This window comes from Dama dama, chromosome 20 (genome assembly GCF_033118175.1).
Source record: "Dama dama isolate Ldn47 chromosome 20, ASM3311817v1, whole genome shotgun sequence".
NCBI lineage: Eukaryota > Metazoa > Chordata > Mammalia > Artiodactyla > Cervidae > Dama > Dama dama.
This window is the reverse complement of record NC_083700.1, coordinates 48,472,315-48,496,087: the sequence shown is the minus strand read 5'-3', so window position 1 is coordinate 48,496,087 and position 23,773 is coordinate 48,472,315. Positions and strand designations below refer to the sequence as shown.

At 40.5% G+C, this 23,773-nt stretch overlaps 1 long non-coding RNA gene across 1 annotated transcript in view; it reads right to left on the bottom strand.

Moving 5' to 3' along the window:
- Positions 1 to 410: 410 nt before the first annotated feature.
- Positions 411 to 23,773, bottom strand: part of LOC133040232 (uncharacterized) — a 32,941-nt gene continuing 9,578 nt past the window's right edge. Inside the window, exons 2-3 of the long non-coding RNA XR_009688927.1 lie at positions 22,511 to 22,674; positions 411 to 3,531 (exon numbers count right to left, since the gene is read on the bottom strand). This is a non-coding gene — a long non-coding RNA (uncharacterized LOC133040232). The remainder of the gene's footprint in view (positions 3,532 to 22,510; positions 22,675 to 23,773) is intronic.

Sequence of the window (23,773 nt, the reverse complement as noted above, 5' to 3'; positions counted from 1 at the left end):
TTTCTGACTGATTCCCTGGAGCGCAAAGGCTGGCTGCATAACCCAGGAAATATTAGCCTCTTTCCTTCTTTGACTTTCTTATCGTAGACTCTGGATCACCAGGTTCCGGCCCATTAAAGGACCCCAACACACATTTAGTAGCAAAAAACCCATGGCTCTATTTATAAATGGTGGGTTTTAGATGAAATGTAACTTTTAGAAGATAGTAGTTATTTCTATAATTGGAATAATGATAGAGATCACCAGCTCTTTCCAGCTAATGTCAGCACTGCTTCCCCAGAAATGAGAGCGTTACTCATCGAATTCTTATTCAGAAGATTATTTTGGTCAAATGTCTCTGAGATTCTGGGAATCTGAAAATTTGTTTCCTAGGGGAAACTTATCAGACCTTGTTATTGTTTAGTTGCTAAGTTGTGTGACTCTTTGAGACCCCATGGCCTGAAGCCCACCAGGCTCCTCCGTCCACAGGATTTCCCAGGTAAGAATACTGGAGTGGGTAGCTATTTCCTTCTCCAGGGGATTTTTCCAACCCAGGGACCGAACCCATGACTCCTGTATTGGCAGAGCCACTGAGCCACCAGGGAAACCACCAGGGAGACCCCATATCAGACCTGGAGGAAGAAAAAAGCTGTAGAATGATATAAGCTCAGATGTGAAAGAGACCAGCCACCTCACTCAGGAACCATCCCTAAAACTTCCCTGGAGTTCATCTATGTAATTCTAGTGACTCTCAAAGTTCAGAAATCCATATTTCTTTCTCTTTTTTTTTTAATATTTTGCTTTTCATTTTTATTGGCATTTTTGTCTATCACTGAATTATTGGACTCCTTGATACAGTTTGGATACAGTTTTTTGATCAGATACATGATGCAAGTATTTTCCCCTAATGTGTAGCTTGTGTTTAGATTTTTTTAATGGTGTGTGACTTTTGAGAAGTTTTCAATTTTCATGAAGTACAATTAATCAGTCTTTTTAAAAATCAATCTTTCATGGTTAGTGGTTTTACACTCTAAGTCATTGACTACCTCAAGTTTCACTGATATTCTCCTATTTGGGTCTACAAACTTCATAGTTTTAGTTAATAACTTCAAGTTAATTTTGAATTAATTTTTCACATATATTAAAAGTCAGGGTTCATTTTTCTCTGTACAGGTATTAAGTTATATAGCACCATATATTGAAAAGATTATCCTTTCCCTATTAAATTATCATGGTACCTATGTTGAAAATCAATTGACAGTATATGAGTAGCTCTAGACTATTTGTTTCATTTATTGATTTGTCTATCTTATGCTAATACCAAGCTCTCTTTTTACTGTAATAATATACCTTAACCCAATATATCCAAATAATATAATTTCAACATACAGGCAGTACAAAAATAATGAGATATTTAAAATTTTTTGTTCACACCAAGACTTTGAATTTTGATATGTATTTGACACAGCATAACTCAATTTGGATTAATTGCTCTGCAAGCATTCAGCAGCCACTCTGGTAAACATATTGGACAGGGCTGTGTGTGTGTGTGTGTGTGTGTGTGCCTGTGCGTGCTCAGTTGCTCAGTCACATTTGACTCTTTGTGACCCCATGGACTGTAGACCACCAGCATCGGAAGCCATGGAATTTCCCAGGCAAGAATACTGGAGTAGGTTGCCATTTCCTCCTCCAGGAGATTTTCCCAACCCAGGGATCAAACCCGCATCTCCTGTGTCTCCTGCATTGACAGGCAGATTCTTTTCCACTGTGCCACCTGGGAAGCTCCATTGGACAGGCCAGTCATTGATTATAAGTGAAGAGAGCTTCAGAATAAAGTATATGAGAGTCTAAGATATCAAAGCTGAGCACTTCTGCTTTTTCCCCTATTTTTGGCCACAAAGCATGTGGGATCTTAGTTCCCCAACAAGAAATTGAACCCCCATCCCCTGCTTTGGAAGAGTGGACTTTTAACCACTGAACCTCCAGACAAGTCCCCTTGAGCACTTCTGCTTTTAGGACAATAAGTTTTAAATCTGAACTCAAAGGATCTTGTTTGCCTTCACCTCTCACTTTTCCATAAATTAAGGGTAATGCTGTACCTGCCTGATGATGCAAGTATGAGATAAAATCCCCTAAAGCATCTGCCATGTTGTGTCGCTGTCATTGTCCAGTCACTAAGTCATCTCCGACTCTCTGTGACCCCATGGACTGCAGCCCACCAGACTCCCTTGTCCTTCACTGTCTCCCAGAGTTGGCTCAGATTCATGTTCATTGAGTCTGTGATGCTATCTAACCATCTCATCATAGATTATCCAAAAACAATGGTTCTCTCACTGGTTGCTCCCCTGCTCTCAAACATCCACAAGCAACCTTAGCCAGGACTGAGGCTCACAATGTTTAAAAGCAATATCAGAGCCACAGGGCTTCCCAGGTGGTTCAGTGGTAAAGAATCCACCTGCAGTGCAAGAGTGGGTTCAATCCTTGGGTAGGGAAGGTCCCCCGGAGGAGGAAATGGCAATCCACTCCAGTATTCTTGCCTGGGAAATCTCATGGACAGAGAGGAGCCTGGAGTTGCAAACAGTCAGACACAACTTAGTGACTAGACAACAACAACTAAAGGCCTCTTTACTTAGGGTTGTATTTGTGTGCCTTTTACAAAATCTTGATCAATTTTCCAATCCAAATCAGGAAAGGAATTGTTCAGAGAAAAGTATAATGCTATGTGTTCCTTTAAACTGTAAAACATTTAATAAGATGCCAAGGATTGAAAACCTTGATTCAGAACCCAAAATGGCCAATAAGGGTTTTTTCCCCTCAGCTCTATTAAGATATAATTAATGTGTTACATTTGTAAGTTTAAGGTCCAAACTTTTTTGACTACCATAGTTTTTTTCCTACTAAGTCTTAAAACCATATAATTTAAGTTCTCCGATTGCTTTCTTCTTCTCTGAACACTGTTTTGGCTATTTTAGGTCCTTTTCATATGCATATCTATATAAATTTCAGGATTAGTGCAGCAATTTCTACAGAGGAAAAAGAAGAGGGGGGGAGGAAAGGGAGTGAGAATCCTGCCAAGAAATTGATTATAACTGCTTTGATTTTATAAATCAATTTTTGAGAATTAACATCTTAATATTGAGTCTTCAAGGTCCATCTATATTGTTGCAGATGGCAGAATGTCCTTTCTCATGGGAAAGGAAAAATATATATATATCACATCTTCTTCATCCAAGCACCACACATCCATTTATGAGCACTGAGGTTGTCTCCATACGTTGGCTGTTGTGAATAATGTTTCAATAAACTTTGGAGTAATCTTATCTCTTTGATGTCTTGTTCTAATTTCGTTTGGATATATACCCAGAAGTGGAATTGCTGGATGATACGGTAGATCTATTTTTACTTTTTTGAGGAACCGTCATATTATTTTCCATAGCAGTTGAACCAGTTTACATGGAAATCCATATTCTAGTCATCCACTTTCTGTTTTGCTAAGCCATGTGTATATTTCAGAGCAAGGAATCAGTTCTGGCTGTGTTTGATTAGATGAACCTGGGGAAAATTAAACCAAAAACGAAAAGTAAATGTCACAAATTTAAGTATCAGAAAACTTCCCCCCTCCTCTTTCCAGGATCATCCTGTTCCTGGTCCCCCAGTGGCTGCATTTGCTAGACCTCAGCTACCACCTCCAGATGCCACCTCCTGCCTATGGGAGTGCAGAGGAGCATGCAGAGGTCTGCAGTTTCTCTTCCTGGTTCCTGGTTTGTATTTTGTGAGACAATGATAGAGATGCTTCCCCTACCCAACTTAGTACATCTAAGCTGTGAGTCACTATACGGGAAGTAAAAGGAATTCCCCAAACCATATACATGATACCCTTTGGCAGTTTTCTATTATTACTAAATGAGGTTTCACGTATCACAAAATAACACGTACAACTCGTGTGAAAAACAATTCACAAGCCTTCCAAAGCTTAGAGTGATGACCTGCCATAAGCATCATCGTGCCAATTATTACTCATGGGACTAAGGGTGCCTTGCACTCTTTTTTAAAATAGATCTTTCCATGAACAAGCACAATATGTTGTTGCTACATGAAGAAAAATTACAAGAGAAGTTATTTTTATCCTTCAGGAGGTTAACGTCACATTCTGAGCAGAATCAACCTAATGATTAACAAGACGAAACAAAAAAGGAACTGACATATCCGGAAATGCAATATTTTTTTCTTTTCCTCCAGATTACATTTCTGAAATATATTTTCCTATTACATAAAACCATACTCTCTAAACAATTACGTCTGTTAATGACTGTCCCCCGCTTGTAGAAGGCGGTGACAGTAAATCCAAGCTACAAAAACGAAAGGAACAAGAGATCATGTCACATAAAGAACTAGTAGTCAACTCTGAAACATGCCTTCTTTTTCTATCATTTCTGTTCCAGGTACTGCATTGAGGCAGTGCAGTGTTGCAGAAGAGCCTAATCTGTAAGTAGAAAGGTCTTTACCCTTGCAAAAATCTCTGTGAGAACAGTAGCTCCATAATTTACCAGTTGACCTTAAGCAAAATAATTAATCACAGTATCTCAGTCTCCTCATCTCTAAAGTGGGGATAAGGGTACCTCCTGCATTAGAGGGGAGGATTAAATGAGGAATGTGAGCAAAGACCTTACTTAACACATTTCCTGTCACACAGCAAGCACCCAGGGATTATCAAGCAGGATCCTGGCTCCTTAGATTTTGAGGAAGGAGTGACTGAGTATAGTAAGAAATAAAATGAAAAGAAAGAAGTTAAAGGATAACAGAAGGCCTGATGACTTGCTCAATATTGAGGTTTATACTGCAGCATTTCACACCACATCATTCCACCTTGGTGATACTGAAATTACATACCAGTTATTTTTCCATTCAATATATTTGTAAGGTGACGAGTCACCCACTCCCATTTTTCAAAGGTTGAGCCGAAATACCAAAACGATGAAGTCCCCACGGACAAAACCAAAAGGAAGCCCACAACTTGCTGTGGTCTGTAACCCACTCTGCTGCTCTGTCCACGAGCACCAAAAGCGGGTCTAATTGTCACTTCTTCTTTTAAAGAACACCTCTTATACATGAATTGGGGTGAAAAAATATTTATGATGATACATATACAGATTGAACATTACATATCACAAGAACTAGAAGAGCACATGAACAAATAAAAATACAATTTTATTTTGGGGTAAAATTATATGCAATATTTGTGCTAGGTTTCCACTATTGAAAATTTTTATAATAAAACCTACACTACCCATGCATAGATCTTAGTATAGTCAATATCATTCTCTTCTTTTGCTTTCTTTCTGTCTCTTTCTCTAAATACTAAAATCTGAAGTCACGAGGTGATAGGTAAAGCCTTTAGCAGATTTCCTCTCATCTAGTTCCAGGATGTATGGATATTCCTAAGAGATATTTCCCTAGTTAACTGTGACCCATTCCTAGCACAATTACTTACCAGAGACTAGAGGAAATAAAAGAAATCAGCAAACGATTGAGTACTAATTGCAAAGCACATAGTTTTTAAATCTCAAAGGCAGATGCTTGGGGGTTTCCTTGGTGGCTCAGTGGTAAAGAATCTGCCTGCCAACACAGGAGACACAGGTTCGCTCCCTGGTCTGGGAAGATCCCACACGCCATGGAGCAACTAAGCCTATGCATCACAACTACTAAGTCTGTGCTCTGGTGCCCAGGAGCCACAACTACTGAGCCCGAGTGCCCTAGAGCCCTTGCTCTGCAACAAGAGAAGCTACCAGGGTGAGAAGCCCATGCACCGGAACTAGAGAAAAGCCCATGCGGCAACAAAGACCCAGCACGGCCATAAATTAAAAGATCCCACATGCTGCACCTAAGACCCAGAACAGCCAAACCAATATTTTTTTTAAAAAGGCAGATGCTTGGGACCAGCAGTCCAAAAGTTTGAGCACCATCATTTTGAATGCTTGATTTATCTTCAAAGCCCTTCACTCCTGAGTTACTGGATAGCCCAGCACTGGAAGAGGCTTCTCATTTCCTGACAGATGCCAATCACCAGCATAAAACTGCTTTCTGCTTAATCCCACCCCCATGCAAAGCAGCATGGAACCATTGTGCAATCACCATCCTGACTGAAACACATATAAGAAAGGGGGATCTTCAGGGTTTTCTATGAGAGCATAGGATTGAAACATACATATTAAAATAGATAATCAGTGCAAGCTTGATGTACGAAGCAGGGCACCCAAAGCCGGTGCTCTGTGACAACCTGGAGGAGAAGGGTGGGGAGAGAGGTGGGAGGGGGTTCAGGATAGAGGGGACACATGTATACCCATGGCCGATTCATACTGATGTATGGCAAAAATCATCACAGTATTGTAAAGCAATTATCCTCCAATTAAAGTAAATAAATTAAAAAAGAAAAGGGGAGAAGAAAGAGAAGACGAATGAAAGCAGTAAAGGTAATTATAAAGAAGCAGAAAGGACTTCGGACATTCCTCAGTCCCGGAAGCTCTTCTGTCCACGGAGGCAGCTGAGTGAAGGAAAGGCAAGCTGTGCTTTGAGCAGGGAGTTATCATGTGACAGCAATTCCACACGAGCCGATGCCTCTCCAGCAATGCACGAAGGGCTTCCCACAACTGGGAAAATCCATCCTTCCCTTTGAGAGAAGCCATGACATTTCTATTTCTGGACATGATCTATAATCTCATACTCACTAAGACTGCCACTGAGAAATTCCCAACATTACATTCCTATTCCCCGAGGAAACACTCAGTGCCCTTGTAACCAGTTTTCAGGTGACAAATAGGATATTCTTTCTACTTCTTCGATGGGTATGGCTACAGATTGAGCACAGTCATGCAACAAAAGAGCTGGCTTTTAGCCAGTATTTCACAAGAAGCTTGAGGTCTTCCGAAAACATTATATTTGAGCTTTGATTCAGAGTCTTAAAAAACATTACATATCAATACACATGTACACACACATAATGTGCAAAGGCCTCGTGAGCATCATCTTTTTCTAACCATCTTGGTCTGCTGCCCCACTTCCTGCCTTCGTGAACAGGATGTGACCCAACAGGATGCAGCTCTCCCTGTTTTCAACTTTCCAGCTCTGAAAGCCTGATGTCTGGGTTTGATGACTTGATCATTGACTTCTAGTAACCATGAATAACAAGGGGAAAATCCATATTCCAATCATCTGAGGCTTGAAGGCTGCTGAACTTGCTACAATTTTCCTAGATGATTAGCAGTCTCCTCTCCTGAAACAGGTAAAGAGCAGGTAAAAACTGAACTGATCCAACATCTGACTGGATCCATAACTGTTCTGCTGTATCTCTGCCAAGAGCTGTGCTGCCCCCAAGGGTGATCATTTTACCCTGCAGGAGAAGATAGCGGGGACCACATGTGAACTTACAGCCCACACCCACTTCCCAGCCCCCTTACTGGACACTCCATATGATCATCTGAGATCAGCTGCATGTGTGAAGGGGGTCTGATCCTGGTCATCAGGGCTGGCTCCTTCTAAAGAGCTGTCATTCATCCAGTTTTATAGATTAGTTAATTGAGGCATAGACTTCCCTGGAAGCTCAGCTGGTAAAGAATCTGCCTGCAATGCAGGAGACCTGGTTCAATCCCTGGGTCAGGAAGATCCCTTGGAGAAGGGATAGGCTACTCACTCCAGTATTCTTGGACTTCCTGGTGGCTCAGTTGGTTAAGAATCTGCCTGCAATGCTGGAGACCTGGATTTGATCCCTGGGTTGGGAAGATCCCTGGAGGAGGAAATGGCAACCCACTCCAGTATTGTTGCCTGGAGAATTCCATGGACAGAGGAGCCTGGCGGGCTACAGTTCATGGGGTCGCAAAGAGTCGCTAAGTAACTTATTCCAGGCAAAACTTTCTCTACTGCAGCATACTTCTAAGGGGGCAGCAGCAAAGGAACCTGGAGACAGGAATTGCCAAGTACGGCTAGTGACAGGCTAAAGACAGACGCCAAGGGAGGTCACGTTTTGACCTCAACCCCCAGCTCCTCTTAGTCACCTGCCATTCACCAATTTATAGAGCACATTTGGAATTCGTATCACTCATCAGTGCCTGCTCTCAGAGCGACACCCAGGGCAGTCATGCTACTTTGCTGGTTTCACTTCTCCAGGATAGTCCTGTGACCGAGGTTGGTCCCACTGGCCCTCTGAGAGCCTCCTGTGAGCACCCCTCATTTCCTGAAGCCCCCTCCATGTACAACAGAGAAGCAAAAGACTGAAGCTGGAGGGGCAAGGTGTGGGAAGGCTGGCCTTCTTGGGCTTTCAAGAGCTGGAACCTCAGTAGTCAGCCCCACAGACCACTTGCAACACGCTAGCCTAGTTTCCATATCTCTAACTTGAGGAGACTGCATTAGAAATGTAAAGAAACCTCTGTCCTACTGCAAAGCACACGGCTATTCACTATGCCACAGTTAGAGGAGGGAGGGTGGGTTTGGGGAAGTGGCAGGAAGGCATTAGGAACTCTACTAGGGAGACACATTAAATTGGGGTTCCAGAGGACTACCTAGGTGGATGGTCCAGCAGGCAACTGGAACTCTCTGATGGAACGCTGAAATACTAATTAGCACCTTGCTTCTCCCACTACATGAGTTTATTCATGAGAATCTAAACTCTCTCACGTGAGTTTCCTCACCATAATCCACCATCAAATCAGACTTTACACAAGCATTAACTGTGATTTGCACAGCTAATAGCTCATAAGCCCAAATTAGAACACTTCTTTAACACCACACTTAAGATGGAGTGAAATCATACCTTCAGATGACTAAGATATTTTTTAAATATGTAATATTTTAAGAGCAAACATACTCTATTTGAACCCAGCTAAGAGTTTCCAAACTTCCCTGTTGCTTTTGGTATAAATAATAAAATTGTCATAAATGAGCTATACCATGAGGATATTAGAAACATGCATTTTTAAAATTTTTTTAATTGCAGAATACTTGTTCTACAATGTTGTGTTGGTTTCTGCCATACAACGACATGAATCAGCCATAAATATACATACTTCCCCTCCCTCTTGGACCTCCCTCCCACCTCCCACCCCATCCCACTTCTCTAGGTTGTTACAGAGCACCAGGTTGAGCTCCCTGTATTATATAGCAACTTCCCACTGCTGCTGCTGCTGCCGCGGCTAAGTCACTTCAGTCGCATGTCTGACTCTGTGCGACCCCATAGACGGCAGCCCATCAGGCTCCTCTGTCCCTGGGATTCTCCAGGCAAGAATACTGGAGTGGGTTGCCATTTCCTTCTCCAACTTCCCACTAGCTATCTTTTTTACATATAATGATGTACACGTTTCAATGCTACCCTCTCAATTTGTCCCACCCTCTCCTTCCCCTGCTGTGTCCACAAGTCTGTTCCCTATGTCTGTGTCTCTACTCCTGCCCTACAAATAGGTAGGTACCATTCATCAGTACCATTTTCCTAGATTCTGTATGTATGTTATTATGTGATATTTGTTTTTCTCTTTCTGACTTACTTTACTCTGTGTAATAGACACTAGGTTCATCCCTCTCACTAGAACTGACTCAAATTTGTTCCTTTTCATGACTGAGTAATATTCTGTTGTGTATATGTACCACAACTTCTTTATCCCATTCATCAATTGATGGACTTCTAGGTTGCTTCCATATCCTAGCTGTTGTATGTAATGCTGCAATGAACATTGGGATACATGTGTCTTTTTCAATGATGGTTTTCTCAGGGTATATGCCCAGTAGTGGGATTGCTGGGTCATATGGTAGTTTTATTCATAGTTTTTAAAGAAATCTCCATAGTGGCTGCATCAATTTACATTCCAACTGTGCAAGAGGGTTCCCTTTTCTCCACATCGTCTCCAGTATTTATTTGTAGATTTTTTGATGATGGTCATTCTGACTGGTGTGAGGTGATACCTCATTGTAGTTTTGATTTGCATTTCTCTAATAATGGGCGACAACTGCACTTATCTCACATGCTAATAAAGTAATGCTCAAAATTCTCCAACCCAGGCTTTAACAGTACATGAACCATGAACTTCCAGATGTTCAAGCTGGTTTTAGAAAAGGCAGAGGAACCAGAGATCAAATTGCCAACATCCACTGGATCATCAAAAAATCAAGAGTTCCAGAAAAACATCTATTTCTGCTTCATTGACTATGCCAAAGCCTTTGACTGTGTGGATCACAATAAACTGTGGAAAATTCTGAAAGAGATGGGAATACCAGGCCACCTGATCTGCCTCTTGAGAAATCTGTATGCAGGTCAGGTAGCAACAGTGAGAACTGGACATGGAACAACAGACTAATTCCAAATAGGAAAAGGAGTACGTCAAGGCTGTATATTGTCACCCTGCTTATTTAACTTATATGCAGAGTACATTACGAGAAACGCTGGGCTGGAAGAAGCACAAGCTGGAATCAAGACTGCTGGGAGAAATATCAATAACCTCAGACATGCAGATGACACTAGACTTATGGCAGAAAGTGAAGAAGAACTATAGAGCCTTTTGATGAAAGTGAAAGAGGACAGTGAAAAAGTTGGCTTAAAGGTCAACATTCAGAAAACTAAGATCATGGCATCTGGTCCCATCACTTCATGGCAAATAGATGGAGAAACAGTGGAAACAGTGGCTGACTTTATTTTGGGGGGCTCTAAAATCACTGCAGATGGTGACTGCAGCCATGAAATTAAAAGACACTTACTCCTTGGAAGGAAAGTTATGAACAACCTAGACAGCATATTAATAAGCAGAGACATTACTTTGCCAACAAAGGTCCGTCTAGTCAAGGCTTTGGTTTTTCCAGTGGTCATGTATGGATGTGAGAGTTGGACTATAAAGAAACCTGAGCCCTGAAGAATTGATGTTTTTTACCTGTGGTGTTGGAGAAGACTCTTGAGAGTCCCTTGGACTGCAAGGAGATCCAACCAGTCCATCCTAAAGGAGATCAGTCCTGGGTGTTCATTGGAAGGCCTGATGTTGAAGCTGAAACTCCAATACTTTGGCCACCTGATGCGAAGAGCTGACTCATTTGAAAAGACCCTGATGTTGGGAAAGACTGAAGGCAGGAGGAAAAGGGGGCAACAGAGGATGAAATGGTTGAATGGCATCACTGACTTAATAATGGACATGAGTTTGGGTAAACTCCTGGAGTTGATGATGGACAGGGAGGCCTGGCGTGCTGCAGTCCATGGGGTTGCAAGTGTCGGACATGACTGAGCGACTGAACTGAACTGAATAATGAGTGATTTTTTTTTTATGTATTTGTTGGCCATCTGTATGTCTTCCTTGGAGAAATGTCTTTTAGGTCTTCTGCCCATTTTTTGATTGAGTTAGTTTGTTTTTCTAACATTGTGCTTCATAAGCTGCTTGCATATTTTGGAGATTAATCCTTTGTCAGTTGCTTCATTTGCAATTATTTTCTCCCATTCTGAGGGTTGTTACTTCATCCTGTTTATGGTTTCCTCTGTTGTGGAAAAGTTTTTAAGTTTAATTATGAACCATTTGTTTATTTTTGTTATTTCCCTTACTCTTGCTGCAATGTATGTCATGGAGTGTTCTATGTTTTCCTATAAGAGTTTTATAGTTTCCGGTCTTACATTGAGGTCTTTAATCAGTTTTGAGTTTATTTTTGTGTGTGGTGTTAGGAAGTGTTCTAATTTCATTCTTTTATATGTAGCTGTCCAGTTTTCCCAGCACCATTTATTAAAGAAACTGTACTTCCTCCACTGTATATTTTTGCTTCCTTTGTCAAAGATAAGGTGCCCATAGGTGGGTGGTTTATCTCTGGGATTTCTATCTTGTACCACTGGTCTATATTTCTGTTTTTGTGCCAGTACCATACCATCTGATGACTGTAGCTTTGTAGTTGTAGTAAAGTCTGAAGTCAGCAAGGTTGATTCCTCCAGCTCCATTCTTCTTTTTCAAGATAGCTTTGGCTACTTGGGTGGGGTCTTTTGTATTTCCATACATATTGCGAAATTTTTTGTTCTAGTTCTGTGAAAAAATGCCATTGATAATTTGATAGGGATTGCATTGAATATGTAGACTCCTTTGGATAGTATAGTCATCTTCACAATATTGAGTCTTCCAATCCAAAAACATGATATATCTCTCCATCTCTGAAAGATATATTATGTTCTTATATGTATCTCTGTTTATATACAAGATGATATGTTTGTATCATCTTTGATTTCTTTCATGAGTGTCATAGTTTTCTATATACAGGTCTTTTGTCTTTTTGGGATTCCATGGTGGCTCAGATGGTAAAGCATCTGCCTGCAATTTGGGAGACCCGGGTTTGATCCCTGTGTCGGGAAGATCCCTTGGAGAAGGAAATGGCAACCCACTCCAGTACTCTTGCCTAGGAAATTCCATGGATGGAGGAGCCTGGTGGGCTACAGTCCATGGGGTCGCAAAGAGCTGGACACAACTGAGTGACTTTACTTTTTCTTTCTTTGTCTTCTTAGGTAGGTTTATTCCTAGGTGTTTAATTCTTTTGTTGTAGTAGTGAATGAGATTGATTCCTTAATTTCTCTTTCTAATTTTTCATTGTCAGTGTATCAAAATGCTAGGGATTTCTGTGTATTGATTTTGTATCCTGTGACTTAATTCATTGATTAGCTCCAGCAGTTGTTCGATAGTATTTTCAGGGTAGAAACATATGTTTTTAATCGCATTATTTATAAATTCATATGATTATAAAAGTTCCACTCTCTTCCTGGTGTTATAGTTATCTGCATGTCTAGGTTAGGGTACAGGTAAAAGAAAGCTGAAGGTCGAAAAACTGATGCTTTTGAACTGTGGTGTTGGAGAAGACTCTTGAGAGTCCCTTGGACTGCAAGGAGATCCACAGTCCATTCTAAAGGAGATCAGTCCTGGGTGTTCATTGGAAGGACTGATGCTGAAGCTGAAACTCCAATACTTTGGCCACCTCATGCAAAGAGTTGATTCACTGGAAAAGACCCTGATGCTGGGAGAGATTAGAGGCAGGAGAAGAAGGGGAAGACAGAGGATGAGATGGCTGGACAGCATCACCGACTCGATGGGCATGAGTTTTAGTAAACTCCGGGAGTTGGTGATGGACAGGGAGGCCTGGCATGCTGCAATTCATCGGGTCACAGAGTCGGACACGACTGAGCGACTAAACTGAATTGAACTGAACAGGTATTTAAATTTAAATCAACAATGACCCTTGGAAGTGACATGTGCTTAATAGTCAGAACTCTTGCAATTGAATAAAACTGTTTAAAAAGTTAGTCATATTTATTTATTTAAATGCCCGTGGAGTAAATTTTGAAATAAGTATCAAATTCAATGGAATATTAACCCAAGTGCAGTTTTATAAGGTAACAACCTAGGTATCTTGTGAACAACACCATCACACGATGGTAGATGTAGATGGTCTACTAGAACCATCTACAACACTTATTCTCGGCCTTGGCTATGAATTTTGATACCTGAGTCTCTAGAGATTATTTGGCCCAGCAATTAATACAAGAATTATAATTTTTTAAATTCTAATATGCACTATAAGTTGAGAAATAATGAATTATAGTTTACTCTGTTCAAAAACATGATTTTCCAAAATGTTCAGCCTCTTGAGTAATTGAAGAAGTCAAGATAGAAACAATAGCTTACCACTATCTCAGACTACCAGACAGGCAAACACTAAAAAGAATGCTAGTATCCAAGCATTGAATAGTGTTTTTTTCAAATTGTTGTTATTACTCATTCATGGATCATGTAATTAACTTAATGAATCATATCTGGCACTTAAGAGAATTTTGAAAAGGAAAGAGAGAAGAGAGGAGAGGAAAAGAGGTCATTGCATCTAGTAAAGAAAATAGAAAACTTAATATGTGTGTATTGAATCACTATATAAAATGCTTTTCTTACACTCTCCTGTACTGTTAAGGGGGAATTTAAATGTGCACATTTCTTGAGGGCCTTCTGGCAACAGGGGTTTAAAGCCTTGAAAATTTTCACTTTGACCTACATGTTCCTTATCTAAGAACTTATCCTAGTGAAATATTCTCTCAAATGTATACTTGTATATGGGAATGTGCATTCCTTTGCTGTTTACAGTAGAGAAAATTTTTTAAAATATCCAACCATGTGGATTATGGTTAACTACATTATGAGTTACCCATGTAATAAAATACAATGCCTCTATTAAAAATACTGAATGTGGATATATCTCTACTGATTTGGAATGATGTTCAGCTACATTAGAAAGAAAAAGCAGATTACAAGGTTAGGTACTGTATAACCCAACTGTGGTTAGTATGTATTCATAAACATATTGGAGAAAGAGGTTAAATGCACAGACTCAGAGCTAGAATGCCTGGCTTCCATATCCTGGCTCTGCCACATCCTAGTTGCATGGACAAGAAGCTGAACTTCACCAAAGAAATGTAGATGGTTATTGTACCTACTTCACTGAGAATGAGCCTAGTTAATAATATAAAATTCTCCAAGCAGTGCCAAGCACTTGCTAATCACTCAAGGAATGTTAGCTCTATTTATACCAGGGAAAGAATGAAGAAACTTATGTTGTAAGTCCTAACTAACACTAGGATCACTAATGAACTTCATTAATTAATTTACACATTTTGTATATTTGAAATTTTTAATCAGAAAAGACAATTCATGGCATAAAATTAAAAGTATATAATTTTATCTTTGGATTCTACGTCTTTAATTTGATGACTTCAGATTAAAAGATAAGTATTACTAAAATAGGAATGACAGTAACAACATGCTTCAAATGGATTTTGCATACTTCCTTAAAGAAATAAGGTTTGAGTGATTTCATGCCCAATCGGGCAAAGAATTCTGCTCTGGAATTTCATTTTCCTGATTTTGGAATTTCTGTAGCTTCTGTGACTGGTACCAAAAACTCTGCATCCGCACTCCCTTCTCTACAGGTGTTCTGCTTTCTCTCAATTTATCAGTCCAAGCAAGGCCATGACAGGAATCCACACTAAATTGCCCCCTTATACAGCCCCCAAAGCTACTCCCCTGTCCCAAAAGCATACCTTAGGCAATTGCATTTTAGCGAAACAAAGATGACATCATGCCCAAAGAAAACAGTGCAAACTTAGCTGTCCTTTGCGTTGATCCATGAGTTATGAACAGGGACCTTATATGGCATTGTGTGTGGGTGGGGAGATTCATTAGGAGAGAAAACTGGGAATTAACAGAAACAAATGGAAAAAGAAAAAACCAGATTTAAAAATTATCCATTGTTTCGTCACTCAAAATCTACTGTGAACATACTAGTATATTTCCTTCCAGGCATTTTCTTCATAAGTTTTCATAGGATGCTGCAGTTATATTATAGACACAATTAAGTAAACTGCTTTTTCCTCTTGGTTTTATATCATAAGCATTTACCATGCTATCATGCAGTTTTCATAAACAATGCCTACATAAAGTTTCTTGAGTGAAAAATTTAACCATTTCTCTTTTAAACAGCATTCAGATTCTTTTCAAGTTTTAGCTACAATAGAACTATGAAAAATTCTGTGAAGGAGCTTTTTATGGATACAAAATTGTTCAGCTTTTTTCCACATGTGCAGTCAAAAAGTGAAATTACTGTGTCAAAGTTAATGAGAATTTTAAGTCTTAGGATAGATGTTGGCATATTGCAATTGACCTTATGTCTAATTACTCTCCTACATTGGACGTGGCAGGATAAATTTACACAATTATTAAAGGTGGCACTGGAAATATAGATTATTAATTTATATGTAGCCTTGTTCCAATGAGGATTTGAAGCAGTTTACAAAAGCAAACACATCTAATCAAGTATTTTTTAAAAGTGGGAGAGTTAGAGAGAAGGGTGAAAATAAGAAAAGTAACAACTAGCATTTATTGAATACTTATTGTGATCAGGCACTCTATTAGGTCCATCACATATAATCTCATTTAATTCTCACAGCAAAGAAGGAAGTAATAATACGCCCACTCTAAAGATAAGAAAATTGAGGCCTGTAAAGTTAGCAACTTGCCCCAAACCAGTAAGGCACAGAGTAGTTATTTAAACTCCAAAATTTGAGCTCTTACACAATACTTCACTTGGGGCTACACAGAGATATCTTTATTAGGGGTAAGCCAAAATAAGAGTCTGCTATCCAGGGGTCTATGCAGACAGGGAGACAGGAGACATTAGAAAATAGTGTTCAAAAGATAAACACAAATCAATTTCTTCTAAGTGTGAACATATCTGTTATATCACCCTTTCTCCAGCAATGGATTGTTTTATTTTTAAAAGCATATATTTAAAGACTTCCCAGGTGGTACAATGGATGGGAATCAGCCCACCAAGGCAGGGGACATGGGTTTCATCCCTGTCCGGGGAAGATCCCACAGGCCCGTGGAGCAACTAAGTCCATGTACCACAACGACTGAAGCCATCATGCCTACAGCCCGTGCGCCATAGCAACAAGGGAGGCCACCACAATGAGACGCCCATGCACCGCAACTAGAGAGTAGCCTCCGCTCTCCACAACTAGAGCAACAAAGAGCCAGTGCAGTCAACAATTGATTAATTCATTTTTAAAATGCATAGACTTAAAATGTTCACATCAGTGAATGTTCTAGCCCTGCTGATTTTAATATCAAGATTTGGCATTTTTCCATATGTGTGTTTATTTCTACATTTGTGTGTCTTCTGCTGAATTGGCTAATTTCTTTTCCTTTGTCCATTTTTCTCTACAGTCTTTATGATCATTAGAATAAGGATACCAGGTTCTTTGCAGCATATATGACAATTTACTTAATTTCTAACTCCAAAATTTTATATTACATTCTATAGTCAAATATTTTCCATTATGATTTTCTTTCTACCACTTGGAAACTCAGTCTTTCATCTACTAGCAATCTGACAAATATTAAAACTTACATCCATAAAGTTGTTCTGCAATATAATATCTGTTTAATTTATCAAGAATGTATCTGGGGTCATGGTATGAGATGAGAACTTATACTGACTCATGACATTTATTTATTACATATATTCATTTATGTGTAGCCTTGTTCCAACAAGGATTAATTTCATTTATTATTGTTTATTTATTCCTTCTCTTTGTATTGCATGTTGAATTAATGTACATATAACATGCACCATTGTTTGGCCATCGATTCTGCTCCAAAAACTGTATCCTTCCATCCCATTACTATTTCTGTGCTACCCTCTGATAACACAGATCCTTTAACCAGGCAATTTCATCCTCCCCCTTATCTTTAGAATATGAGGTGGTCTTGTCTGAATATATTTTTAGATCAATTTTGAGACTTTAAATTTGCCAAGACTTCTCCCCCACAGAAAATCCTACTGGGTTCAATTTGAAAATGCATCAAGCCTATGAATTATTTTTGCAAAGTCTCATCTCCACAATGGTTCCTTTTCTCAACACGTGGGGTCCTTCCCTTTCTTCCATCCTCCTTTGCATTGCTCAGTAAAACTGGTACTTTTATCTCTGCCACATCTGGTCTCCTTCTTCCCACCCACTTCAGTTTCACTCCACGTTCTCCTGTTTCCTTATGCACGTCCAAACAACACAATAGGACTTTCATTTACTACAGATGAGAAATCCTGGATCAGTTCTCATTTACCTAAACAATTAGCTAACAATGTGTTGCCTAAGAGGCATGAGCTATAACTAGAAGGGTAGCATTCTCTAAGCCATTTGTTTTTATCTCATGAATAACCACTCAGAACAGGAGAGTCGTAAGTTCTTTTTAAAGTTACTTGGCTCCATCTTCGAGGTGGAATTCCAATTATTTGGAGTGAGGACAGTTGGAGTACCCAGAGTCGGGACAAGAGTGAAGCAGGTGCGGTGCCCATGATGCAAAATTCAAAATTTCTGGAGGTGACTCCCTCTCCTCACCCCTGTCCTGGTTCCGCCCCAGAAGGCTAGCTGCCGTGTGCCGGGTAGTGACAGCCCGCAGCTGGGAGAGGAGACCACCCCCAGAGCACTGCCAGGGGCCTGCAGGGGTGGGCCTGTCCCTGTCTGTGAGGAGCTCTTAGTCCTGCTTGACAGATGGCCCCCATCTTTGCTTATCCAGGTCACTTCTGCATTTTGATAGCAAAAAAAAAAAACCCAAAAAAACAAATACTAGACCAGGGTGACTGCCTGACACCTATAGGAATGCTCTTACAGGGTCCATGACCATTTGTCTGAACCACTTTATAGGTCAATGGAGTCGTGACCTGCACTCTGGCCTTTGCCACCCTTAACTGTCCAGAACCACCACTCACTTGGAAGAACCAGATAATCCTTGAACACAGGAATGAGAGCCAGTTAAAAACCCAAGAAGAGTTGGAGATAAGCAGAGGAAAGCAACTATGATAAAATGCACTGTAAAATGGACATCAGGAGGCTAGATATATATGAGGCCTGATTCCATAGTCTTTATATGCTATTCAAACACAACAAAATAGCTTTGGTTAGGGGCAAGGGGAAATTTATTTAACAATCTTAGCTATGCAGGACATTTTCTCATTGGTTAGAAAAGGCTCAAAACAAAGAGTCTGAGATAAAATTCAGAATTAGAGAGGAAAAGAAAGAGAAGAGAGAAGATGGAAGAGGACGTCAGAGAGCAGAAAGCTACCCGGCGGGGCAAGAGGCTCACACAGTGAGAAAATCCTGGGACGGGGAGAGGGTCATGGCAGGATGAGGTGCCAGGCAAAAAGGGCAGGGCCACTCAGCGCAGGGTAAATGCGCTGCCCACCACCAACCACACAATTGCTCACAGAGTCCCCAGGTGATCTCGCAGTACAATAATTTATGTATTCTTGCCTGGAGAATTCCATGGACAGAGGAACCTGGCAGGCTACAGTCCATGGGGTGATAAAGAGTCAGACGTGACTGAGAAATTAACACTCACGCAACAACGACCCTCTGTCAGCAAGAAGGTTGAGACACGCATGCCCCCATCTGAAGGAGTCACACTACTTTGTTTCACTGTAATACCATTTGTCTGTAAAATAGGAGGCTACTGAAGTAAGTAGAGATGTCAAGTCATACAGGAGACAGCAATCTCCCTTCTCCCATGCTCCAGGTGCTGTCGTGAGCTCTGTGACGTGACAGCTATGCTCTCTGGCAGCCAACGTGGACCCGCATCTCCAGAAGCTCTCGGCCAGGAGCCCCCCGGATGCCTCATCCAGCCCTGTGTGTGGCTCAAGCTGTGACCTTGTCTCCTGTCGTGTTACTTGAAAACCTCCTTGAGCCAGAGTAGATGATCAAATGTGCAGAAGCGAGAGTGTGCTCGACCTGCCACACACGTGTGTCTGTGTGTATACACATCTACAGATAAGCAGAGAGCTGTATATTCAAGGTTTAGGGCACCCTGAGTTGCCTTCAATGAAAACATTAGAGGAGAAGACTGTTAAGCTCAGCAGGTAATTTGGTATTTGGGGGGAGCCCTGAAGACTGACCAACAACTTCATGAAGGGCAGCAGGAAGAACACACACCCGACAGGCGGGATTGAGGGAACGGACAGCCCGGGAGGCCCTCCTCACAGGAAGTTTGTTGTGTGCGGAGAGCCGGTCCAGCTGGGTCTCCCAGTTCCAAACACCATGTGCTCTATTCCACGCGTTCAGTGAACGGACAAGAGGAACCTGTGCCTGGGACCAACGAAGCCATCAGCATGTATTTGTTGAATAAATAATTCCCATCAGGCACATTAAAGTAGTGTTGACACTTAAAAAGTTAAACTTCAGTTATCTAGAACTGTCATTCACCAATCCAGAATTATCCTTTTCTATTTCACACAATAGAGATGATACCTTATCGCTGTCATGCCAGACCCATTCACTTTTAAAAAATGGGTTATAGGTTTTTATCGAGAAATAATTGACATGTAACACTGCATAAGTTTAAGGTGTGAAACATGCTGATTCGATTCATTTATATATTGCAGTATGATTACATTAGCTAACAACTTTGTCAAGTCACAAAATTATTTCTTTTAGGGGATAAGAATATTTAAGACCTAGTCTCTTAGCAACTTTGCAATATATAATACAGTATCATTGCCTATAGTCACTGTGCTGTGCATTAGATCCCCAGAATTTATTCATCTTCTAGTTGCAAGTTCAAGACCTATTTAAGTGTGATTGACTTGTGAAAGATGAACCACACATGGGGAAACAGAAAAAAATAGAGTTGCCCTTTCATTTTGTTTTTCCAATACCCAACAGACAAATTAAAATCACATATCACTCAAGTACTACAGAAAGCAAGCTATGTTAATATGATTCCAACACTAGTCCGTTGGAAATCATACTCTAGGTCAGAGCTATATTTTTTAATCTCCCTACAAACACTATGGAGAACTCAGGTATATATATATATAGGCTATGCCATGCAATATGTGGGATCTTGGTTCCCAACCAGGGACTGAATGTGCACTTCTTGCATTGGAAGTACAAAGTCATAACCACTGGACCACCAGGGAAGTCCCAGGAGCTCATTTTAAAGACATATTCTGTGACCTACCTCCAAAGATTTTTAAACTAGTGGGTCTGGGTGGGCCCAGGGACTCATCATTTGTTTAACAAACATCCCAGGAGATTCTGTTCGGGAAACCACTGGAGATGATAAAGCAATGCCATCTGGGTTAAGTGCCAAACAGTGGTCCAATACCCACAGTCCCCAAGTCAATTAGCTAATTCATGGAATAGCACAAGTACACTCTCCTCAGTTGTTATAAAATAACAGAAGTCTGTTTCACATTTCATTGTTAACCTCAGCTTTTCAAAATTACATAACACTAGATGGAGGTTGTGGCTTCCCTAGTAGCTCAGATGGTAAAGTATCCACCTGCAATGCAGGAGATCCAGGTTCAATCCCTGGTCAGGAAGAAGGAAATGGCAACCCACTCCAGTATTCTTGCCTGGAGAATTCCATGGACAGAGGGAGCCTGGCAGGCTACAATCCATGGGATCACAAAGAGTCAGAAACGACTAAACAACTAACACACACAGATGGAGGTTACTGAAACTGTCTTGAGCCAAGATACCTGGTAGGCATCCAGTAACAATTTTTCAAATTAGCCACTGTTATCACCATTTTAAAGATGAGGAAATAGGTTTACAGAAGATAAGAAATTTACCCAAGATAACATAGTGAGTAAGTATCCAAGCTGGGTTTCAAACTCCTAAGTCTGTCTAACCCCAAAGAAAAAGTTATTCCAGACAACTAAATAATGCATCATTTTCAATTCTTTGGTAAGAACCCATGTCCACTGATTTCGAATATTCTTTTCAGGTGATTCATTCATTCCAGAGTCATAGGTTCATAATATACTGAATGTCTTCCATTCTAAGAAAATATTAAGATTTAATAAGAAGTAACATCATTTGAATAACAGTTTTCAGGGGCATAAAATTCTAGAGTAAATCCGTACATTGAGTGTAAGATGCCTAACAATTTTGGAAATGTGAAAATGCAAAACTAAATAACAACGAGGAAGAGAGCATAGAATCTGTGGGGAAAAAAAACATACTACAATTTATGGCTAGTTTACTATGCAGCCTCTGGCTTACAGTGCCACCTGCTGTAAGAAAGTGGCAACTGCATTGGCCCTCAATATCGACACTGGTCTGAGGGTTAAAATCTCTTTATCACCAGTGAGTGCCAATATCAGATATAATATGTGGCTGTAGAACAAAGATGAAAATAAGAATAAAAATAAATTTTTAAAGGAGGAAAACTAAAGAGAATGGAAAGGAAAAAGGAAGCCAAAGTAGGGAGGCGGTGCCACGTCACCAATCATTGTGTCATTAATATCTCTTCTCTTATGCATCAGGTATTTTGCATGCTTTATCTCCAGCCTATTTGATTTATGATCTTACACAGCCTTGCCTTTTCCTTTTTTCAGTCTTTTCAAAGAACAAGCTTTGTTTTCATTGACCATCTCTATTACATTTTCATTTCTACTTCACTTATTTCTGCTCATCTCTGTCATTTGCTTCCTTCTACTTACTTTGGGTTCTTACTTTCCACACCTCTGCCATGTAATTTTAAATTACAGAATTCCATAGCTGGAAGGAGACAAGACCTGGCCCTCCCCTCTCATTTTATAAAGAGGCCCAGAGGGAAAGGGTATTTGCCTAAAATCCTCCAGCTGGGGACAGAGCTCCCACGCTCTCCATTCACTGCTTCTCACACCACCACTCTCCTTTCTTCTCTCTCTCCTCTCCCATACCTCTCCCTCAGCCCAGAAGAGAAAAAGATAATATTTTTGGATTGATAAAATTCAGAAGAAATAGATAAATATCTTCCTCAAAAGAGCTGCATGTAAGAACTTAAAAATCAGAGCACATTTGTGTTGGTGGGTTTTCTGTTGTTATAACACAGCATGTTCAGTTCAAAGGGTGTGTGGTGCGTGCTCAGTCATGTCTGACTCTTTCCAGCCCCGTGGACTATAGCTCCCCAGGCTCCCCTGTCCATGGAAACTTTCAGGCAAGAATACTGGAATAGGTTACCATTTCCTTCTCCAGGGGATCTTCCTGACCCAGGGGTTGACCCGAGTCTCCAGGGGATCTTCCTGACCCAGGGGTTGACCCCGAGTCTCCTACAGCTCCTGCATTGGCAGGTGAATTCTTTATCACTGAGCCACCAGGGAAGCCCAATCCAAAGGGAGGGTTACCTAATGAATAAGAAGACAGAAACGTCACAAGTAATCAAATACAGCCCAATTTTATAAAACAAAATTCAATTGGCCTTCTAGAAGTTTATGTTTGTATTTATAAAAATTCTGATACTTATCTATTTGGAAAGAAGCAAAAATTGATAGTATCTTAATGAATCAGGTATTAGTGTCAAAATGCAAAGGTAGTCTTACATTCCAGGTTAAACAGATGAGCACTTCTAGCCATAAAACGTGTTGAATTGTTTGTAAAAAGCACTGGTCCTGTAGGGTTAAAAGGGAGCTGTTGTACTTTTGGGCTCATTTCCTGCCACCCCTGGGACTTCAGAAGCCCTGGTGGCCTTGAGGGCCAGGTATCTCCCTCCCTCTGCCAAGATCTTGGATAAGAAAGAATGTGAGGTTAGTCATTTACATCTAGGAAGGAGATATTGCTCAAGTGCCCTCTCTAGGGCTGTTTGTATCTGACCTTCTCCTTCACTGTGAGTTTTCTTGTCTAAGAAATATGAGGTAGCTTTGATCAGGGAGGTAAGTATGGCGGGGACAAGGGCTTTCCAGGTGCTCAGAAATAATTCCATTCAAGACCCTGAATATTTCAACACAAATTTGCCATGTCCTCCAAAAATGTGTAGTCCCCAAAAGCACTTCCCAAAGTAGCATTAGAGTTTTTAACACACACACGCGCACAGTGTGGTCTAGTCTCTAATATACTGGGCCACAGTTTGATGCTCTGAGAGGGACATAGAGAAGAATACTTCTAAACATATTCAACCATGAGACATCTTCTTCAAGTAGCATCTGGAGGTCTGTAATGAGTTAAATAATGTCACCCCTTCCCCCAAAATAAAGATGCCTCTACCTGGAACCTCAGAATGTCACTTTACTTGGAATGAAGATAATTACATCATGAATCTTGAGGTAAGATCACCCTGAATTGATTAGGGTGGGCCCTGAATCCAATGATGAGTGTCCTGTCAAGAGATAGAGAAAAAGACACATGGCCACCCAGAAAATAAGGCCACATAAACACAGAGGCAGAGATTGGAAAGACACAGTCACAAGCCAAGGGACACTGAAGTCCTGAAGCTGAAAGGAAGGGCTC